The 8663-nt window shown below is 34.8% G+C and overlaps 1 long non-coding RNA gene across 1 annotated transcript; it reads left to right on the forward strand.

Moving 5' to 3' along the window:
• The first annotated feature begins 700 nt into the window (after positions 1–700).
• LOC127863639 (uncharacterized) lies at positions 701–6830 on the forward strand. The gene is made up of 4 exons (XR_008041133.1): positions 701–796; positions 2749–2861; positions 4576–4644; positions 6321–6830. It is a non-coding gene; the product is annotated as an uncharacterized LOC127863639 (long non-coding RNA).
• The last annotated feature ends 1833 nt before the right edge of the window (positions 6831–8663 follow it).

An 8663-nucleotide genomic window follows, 5' to 3' on the forward strand; every position in this document is an offset into this window, starting at 1 on the left:
TTTTGTTTAATGCACCCTTCCTTTATTTACTGCACTGCCTTTTTTTTTAATTGCACTCCTCTTTTATTTAGTTTTGCACTCCCTTTTTTTCTATTTCGTGACCACGACATAGGTCAGTACCAAAGCTGCGCGCTTATAAGGACGCAATTCCTTATCTTTATAACGGACAGGGTAGCTCTTAACCAAGCTGGTCTGGAACTACGCTTTCCGTATATGCCATAAGACCTAAATTCGAATGACGCGATGCTTAGTATTTATTAGCAATTCTTCAGAAAAAGCGCTTTTATGCTAATCAGAACCATGCAAGGCTGCTTACAATTATTTGAGACCGATAGGAATTCTATAATGCCAACACCCGTATGTGTGTGTAATTGTTCACTCTTTGCACTGTTTGTGCAATACTTATTCCATTTGTTTGGCGCCATTATTGACGCAATCAGTAAACCAACGACGTTAAATAACGGATAATAGCTATATAATTGAAACATTTTGTTTGCTAAACACTCCGACATTCTGAAGATTAGTCAATCCAAATTGGGCTGGTATTTGTGAAAGGGTACAACAATTTTATAAAAAAATAACTTATATTTTGGATGCTGTTATTATCATCATGACGTCTAATTGATCTTTTGGTATTTGTTAATTACGTACATCGGCTATATAAGCGATGCACTTCACAAACCGAAACATTAATCGAGAACTTCAATCACAGAACACGCAAAAATGATGAGCGTCTCTAAGTTTATTGTGCTTTGCGTGGTGTTAGGACTTTCTAGTTCCACGAGTGTACAATTAGGTAAACTGTAAATTTGATATTACAAATTTTAGAATTGCTGATATATGTTTATGTATAAACCAATTTAAACATAACTAATAAACGCCACGTCCGCAGCAGGTATAAAGGAATATTTAAAAAGTCATATATAACAAAATAGAATAATACTCGTTCCTTCAACAAATAAGCAATATAGCAATATAGCAGTGTTCATGGATAAACAGCGATCTTATAATTACTGAATATAATTCCATATATTATAGATGTGATCAATTGTTTCAAAAATTTCAAATGAATGTGAACAAGTTTCTTTATTGCATAGGTTCAGTTGTAATTGTACTACTATACTTCAGTATGTGTATAAGTAGAACTTGCGGTTGTTGTGACTGTAGTTTTTCTTGTTGTGGTTGTAGTAATTGTAGTATTAAAAGGTTGGGTAGTAGTAAATTGATGATGGGGGTGGAGGTAGAATTGAATATATACCTTTACTGGAAATACAATTTTGCAGTAAAAGAGACAAAATACTGTAGGGATAACTTATGTGCTGTTTGGTTATATTATAATATTAGTAACATAGATGCTTTATCAAATCTACAAAAGGTAATGACACAGAGCACACACGACATTCCACTTGAAAAAAACTAAAATTGTTACGTACGTCTTTGACAATGTCATCACGGTGTTCCGCCCAGACTCTATGTGCTTCTTGGTAAACTTCATTTCTTGATGTAAGCACCCTAATCCGCTGATTTAGTCATTACATGCGCATAACTAAACGAATGGTTGCTGAGATATAGAAAGCGGTGCATTTGATACACTCGTACTTTCAATCGCACGCAATAGACATCGGGAAAGGGACAATTTGATAACTCACTTTATCATATGCCATACCCTGTTTCCCATGTAATATATCCATTACAAATATTTTTATCTTATTTATCTTACACATGTGTAATATACTTTTTAAGCGTTTTCTTTGGCTTAGTTTTCGTTCGATTGACCAATCGCATTTTGCTGAAATTACGTTTCAACGTCAAATGGCGTCACGAAATCTAAACAACATTCGGGATTTATCATTATGTTTGCGTAAATATGGAGTGAATTTGCTCATTTAAAAGCATGTGGTATAGAGAATAATAGGTTAGTGTTGATCATAGATCAGGTTTATCATGAATACATCTTAGAATACAAAAAGCATGAGCCTTGGCGAGTGCTTTTTCGTTTTCGTGCCGAGCATGATAAACCTGATCTATAATCAACACTAACCTATTATTCTATTTATCCTACTTTTTATTTAGTAAACCTTTTTATTTAAACAAAACTAGTTTAACTGGATAATTTCGCGTTTACATGAGTGTTTGTCGTACTTTGACAATGACTGTAGTGTGACCAAGGTCAGTGTATTCCTCCGGGTTCCATAAATAACCGCTGATCAAAAAATCATTTGTTTTTAAAATCAGAATTTCGTTCTGTGACAAAGAGTCGTGCGTTATTTATATCACTTTTATTCATATTGGATTACAAATCTAAAAACTTTATAACATCAATATAACATTGAGTTGTTATATACAAGGAACTACATTTGTTTACAACGTAGCCTAACAACGTAGCACGTGCCGTTGATTATAGATGAAATTTAATCAACGTGGCTTTAATCAACCGAATTCGCTGTAAAAGTGGGATAACAAAAGATCTGGCATTCGTTGTCATTTCATACCATATTTTATTAAACTCGTCCAGGAATTTTCCCGAACTCGTTTGATAAAATATGGTATGATATGACAACTCGTGCCAGATTCTATATATATATATATACACAAGACAAATGTTGTTTCTTAAATAATATATGAGTACACATAAACGGTTATATAACAATCAATGGATTAGAGGTTTCAAACTATGTGTAACAAACATGACAAAATACACATACACTGTTGTAAAATTAAACAAACTGTACTTAAATAATGTTGCAGGTCCAAGACGAGAAGCGAGCGTAAACGACTCAAAAGTTCTGGAGATGGCAAAGTTGTATATCAGTCAGACACAAAACTGGAAGCTTTCGGCGATTACAAAGGCAGAAATTTAGGTATGTCGAAATATCATTATAATTGAGCTTCGCATTTGGGAAAGGTATTTAATGCATGTTCGTAAAGTGTTGTTTTAGTTTAGCGAGTACAGCCTAATCAGGGACACCACTTTTCCACCTAAAGTGAATGTTTGATAAGAAGAGTCGTCCTACAAAAAGAAAATAACATTAAAGCGAAAAGAGTCGCTCCTGATTAGCCGGTGTTGACTGTAAGGGCTAATCTGTGACGACACCGTACGCACATGCATTGAGCGCCGTTTTATCAGAGCACTTCTTAATTTCATCATACCACCGCATTGATATCTGCCTGATATAAAGTTGCCTGATATATTTTTTATATCATGGTCAATAGAAAGTTCTTATATCAGTCATGTGTAGAGGATGGTAATACTACTCGGAATCAACTATAAAGTAATCATTTTTAGTAATATCAAATCAGATTCAACAAAAAAAAACAACAATTTGATACCAAGATGTAATATATTTTAAACACAAAATGCAACACAAACAGCAAACAAACATTTTTTACAAATATTAAGTGCGGGTGCTCATGACGTCATTATTAACACCTTAAAATCGGGACATAGAGGTATGATATAACAGAAAAATAGGTTACTGCCTGATCTTTTTGTAATATATCAGGCTCGGCACGAATAAAATAACGGCTCGGCAAGCCTCGCCGTTCTATTATTCTTAGCCTTGTCTGATAATTACAAAAAGATCAGGCAGTAACCTGTAGTTCTCTATATATTGCTCTCATACTTCATCGATAAAGATATAACTCTTCAAAGTGATAATTCTTGCTTATAAAGCAACCAACTTACAACAATCTCGAATCTATTTCTGCTCCTTAAAGTGGTTAAAAAGGACTATAGGTCTTAAGGAGACGTAATAGATGTCGAATAACTGCCATGGTTACTGGCCTACCGTTGTGTAATATAGCAGGTGATGCTGTTATAAACGAACGGCCACGTATGTTGAATTTGACTTTGAATGTTTTCGGGTCCAGTAGTAACAATCAGTCATTGAACTTCAGATTCAAGCTTGCCTAACGGTTTAATCAAATATGATGGAATCTAGGGAAAAAGATAGTTATTTATATAAAACTAGTTTACATATTAATGCCACCAGTTTTCAAAGTATTGTATGCGTATGCATACGGTTTAAACTGCGTGCATTTAATATCATAAGACAATCCCTTATTAGGGCATTATTTGAAATGTATTTATTTCCCATGCATTAAGTGCGGGTATTCAAAAAAAGAAGAATTGTAGTTGAAAGTTGTGAAACGGTTGTACGAATGTTTATGTCTATCGTTCATTCGTGCATGATTCTTTGCAGGAGCTTGTGAGTGCGTGCATAAGTTTAGTGTGTGCGAACACGCATCCGCCCTGTCTTATCCCTAATTGTAGTTCACGATGACTTGCCACAACAACTTTTCTCTTCACCATGGTCAAATGATATATGGAAATAAAACTGCTTTCGGGAGTGGTCTCAAGTCTTCATTACTGATGTGGACACGTTCATGTCCGCATATGTGAACCATACTTAGAGGTCGGATTGTGCTTCTATAAGGAGATATTGCAATATAGTGTCGTTAACTTTGCAATGTAAAGGAAGAGCAACATTTAATAAAGTACATGGCGATGTTTGTGGATTGTTTATAATTATTCATAGTTCGTTTTCATCATTAAATATTGACTTTCTTTTACAGGGTCAAGAGGACGTTTTCCTCCGGTACTTCCTGACACTCGAGGTTGAAGTGGATACTGATGCCATTGCTGTATGATCCTTTACATTCCTTTATCTAATCAGCGCCAGATATGTGTCAATCGTTATATCTCGATAATCAGCAGCATCATCATTAACATCATCATCATCATCATCATCATCATCATCATCATCATCATCATCATCATCATCATCATCATCATCATCATCATCATCATCCTCATCCTCATCCTCATCCTCATCCCTTATTCTCATCCTCATCCTCATCCTCCTCCTCATCCTCCTCCTCTCCTTCTCCTCCTCCTCATCATCATATCATCATCAGAAGCAGAAGCAGAAGCAGCATTAGTATCAACATCTTCATCACCACCATCATCATCATCATCCCATTTATCATCATCGTTGTCGTCGTCTTTATCATCGTCGTCATCATTACCGATATGTTCATTATCATCGTCAGCAACTGGTGAATCAACCACAGCAGCATCTTATTCATCACCATTATCTGCAACGTCATCATGATTATGTCATCGGTAAATGTCCGTTAAAAATAAGATGAAATTAGATGAAATCGGTATTATAACTGCCGCTGTTGTCTAATGTAAATTTAAATGTTTCTTTAATCTTGAAAATCAGACAACGAGCAAAACTTGCAGCATATGATGTGATAAAGGCAATGCGATAATTATTTAGATGCCAGTATGATTTGCCACATTAATCTGCGAATTACATACATGGATTTTACTACGGGTGTACTAAGCTCAATAGGTCGTTGTCGGCTCAGGTACTACTCACAAATATTCCGGTACTGTTATTATAGTTTTGGTATACCGGATATTTTACGTGAGTCGCACATGTTGAATCGAGCGATGCTTAAGGTGTAGGATACAGTTGCGTTGTTTATTGAGAAGTTAAACTGAACATCACTTATGACAATGACTTGATGTTTGTTCATAGAACACGAGCGACTACCATGTATACGTATATTTGTGTAGAACCTATATGTATGTTAAAGAAACAATATTTTTCTATCATGGTTTGTTGTCGAATAACCCACAGTAAGGGGTATAGATGCGTAGGAATTAAATCACGAGTGCGAAGCACGAGTGATTTGATAGCGCGCATCTATACAAATTACTGTTGGTTATTCGACAACAAACATTCATAGACACAAATTATTTCGATTCTAACACGATTCTGATTGATTTGAGTCAAGCTTTAGGACGTGAACTATATTTTTTCAATACTCAGTCCCTTCTTAGTACAAAGTTCAATATTTAGTGACGTCATTGAATTGTACAAACATATGACGTCGTTTTCATTCATAAATATTTTGCAAATGACGTTACTTTCATTGAAAACAACAGTCGAAGAAACTTAATGACGTCACTTTTATTGATGCTACTGAAAAGCTGACATGCTATAAATGTTTTCTGAATAACGTTTCCTAACAAATAACATTCTTTGTAGGCGTGGTTATGCCACTTATCACCAAATATACAATTTGTTGTTTCATTACATTTATATACATGCTACATTCATTATATTTATTTTAGAGTGGGTTTTAGGACGTGCATTTTACTGCAATAATGTCTTTATTTATTCGGAACTATTTTCGAAACATTAAAATCCTCCCATAAGTTATTGCAGAATAACCCACACTTGATTTCCTTCTTTGTCTATAAAAAACAAGTCGCGTGCCATTTTAGAATTTACCATTGATTTCAGGCTTGCTCAGTGGTTGTAGATGACGACATCTTCTTCAATTATCGGCATGTAGTGTCTCATAGCTGCCACATATAGGACACATTTAATTGGTGCAATATTCGATCTGACAAGTGACGGCGTGGCATGCGTACAAATAGATTAGTATCATCTTGGTTACGGACATTTTTATTCCAAATGGTTTATATATGCAGGAAAAGTGCTTTATAACGCTTACTAAGCTTATTAAAAGAAAACTGTAATAAGATGTACAATATATGGTGCAAACTAGACAATTGCATTACTTTTTTACGAAAATAATTGCATAGTTGTAATAATAGAGTAATCACATATTAAAATTAATGTGTCTTTGTCATCGTAATCTACATTAGAAACATCTACATTATGGTCTTGCCAACTAGTGTACTGCACAAGGTTCATTTCGGATGAGCAGATACAAATCTGATACAAACCTGTTTCTTTCGCATGAAGAACTTGTATTCGTATAGTCAATAATAAAAAAATACTTCGGCACATGTTCTTGTTGTCAACATATGGTGTTCTCTAATAATTAACTTAAAATGTAGTCCGATTTCACAAATACCCTCCGTGTATAATATGAAAGGTAAAATAAATAATTTACACAAAATATAAAAAGACTTACCTGTTGCTAGAGTTAAGCCCAACCATCATTTGCCAAGATGTATCAAATCTAATCAAAGGTGAAATATAAATAACAGTTCGATCATTTATCTATCTGACCCAGCAACCTAGATTGGAAGGGGACTGCTTCTCGGAGGAAGTCATGGCCATTTGCTTGGAAAGTCTAATGATATATTTCCAATTTCTGCATACAAACGTTCATTAAAGCCCCGATACATCAAATACAAGTTCTGCAAAAACAAGTTATCCGCCGTATCAGATGTTAAGGGAGCAAAAGACGTTGGCAACTATGTTGCCATATAAACTCCGGTCTGGTTTACAAAGAAGTGTCGAAAAGTATTTAAAAAACACACAACATTATTGTATTATGCAAAGCAAAATATATAAATGCTATGGAAATATTGACAAGTTCAAGACCACATTGTGCTCGAAAGTTACTGCCATTAATGATTCATTACAATATTGGAAAATAAGATGTTTTATAACGATTGGTAACTTTAACTTGCTTTAGAAATGAACGTGGTTAACCAACCAAAACTAATATAATTGTCGGCGAATGTGCAAACCGAATAAGACAAAAATGATGTCAACGTAAATCCGGTAGATAACAATATGTGTCCGTTTCGTTATCGTAGGCTGGTGTAGCTGACAAGGCATTCAGGTTTGATGACTGAGGAAAACATACGAACATTATTTCACCAGATATGGTGACGATATCTCATGATTCCTATGTATCCAGATTGATAAACGAAAACACATAATACAATTATCTCCGTAAACTCGATACCATACACAACAATACCATCATGCCGGACGGAAGAGTGACTTGAGTGTTTTAAAAAAAGAAGTTCTAACAGATGTTCGCGAGCTAAGGACAAACTTAATTTTCCGAAAGGTAAAGATTCGTGGTAATTGTTTGTCTTTGAAGACGGAGGTTACACAATATGAAGACAGAGCAATAACTAAAATTGTGCTCCATGAACAAAAGGATGCAGCACTAGCTTACTTCTGACATGTTACATCGGACAGATGATTAGCACTCTCAACTGGAACACGTTCAAATAAGCACGAAGAGTAGCAGTTGATGTAGCAACATACTCAAGCGGCGCATTATACATATTCGTATTGGCGATGGCAAATACAAACGGATTGATGTATTGCAATGTGATGATTTCATCAAAACTAAGACATTCGAACTATAAAAACAAAATAATTTAAATCTCGCCAACTGTCAATCAGGTTCTTATCTTATTATCGATCGGCAATCAGCGATCGGAAAATTGGGCGCGCCGGTTGCTAACGACCTGTCCGCCATTTTCTATACAAGCTGAATGCATAGTTCTCATTTATTCAACGAGTTTCGTTGTTTTTTTGTTCGAAATAATAGGAATTGAAATATAGTGAATTGGTGTAAATAAGGTGTATGTCACTCGGACATTCGGTATCCAGATAGACAAGTTAGAGGAATTTAAATTATACCATCTTCAACGAGGAAATGTGGTCTTGACAAGTTCGAATGTAACGAATTACCAAAATTTCCTCTTAAAGAAAATTTATTTACTTAAGAAACGGAAGGGAGTCATATAAGCAATATCAAGTATAATTTATAGCACGTGTATATGTTAACTAATAGGGAATATTGGTACATTTTGAATTTCTGTAACTTAACGAAATCAACGTTACCAATCACTGTTTATGTCATAA

This window comes from Dreissena polymorpha, unplaced genomic scaffold, assembly GCF_020536995.1.
Source record: "Dreissena polymorpha isolate Duluth1 unplaced genomic scaffold, UMN_Dpol_1.0 chrUn021, whole genome shotgun sequence".
Lineage (NCBI taxonomy): Eukaryota > Metazoa > Mollusca > Bivalvia > Myida > Dreissenidae > Dreissena > Dreissena polymorpha.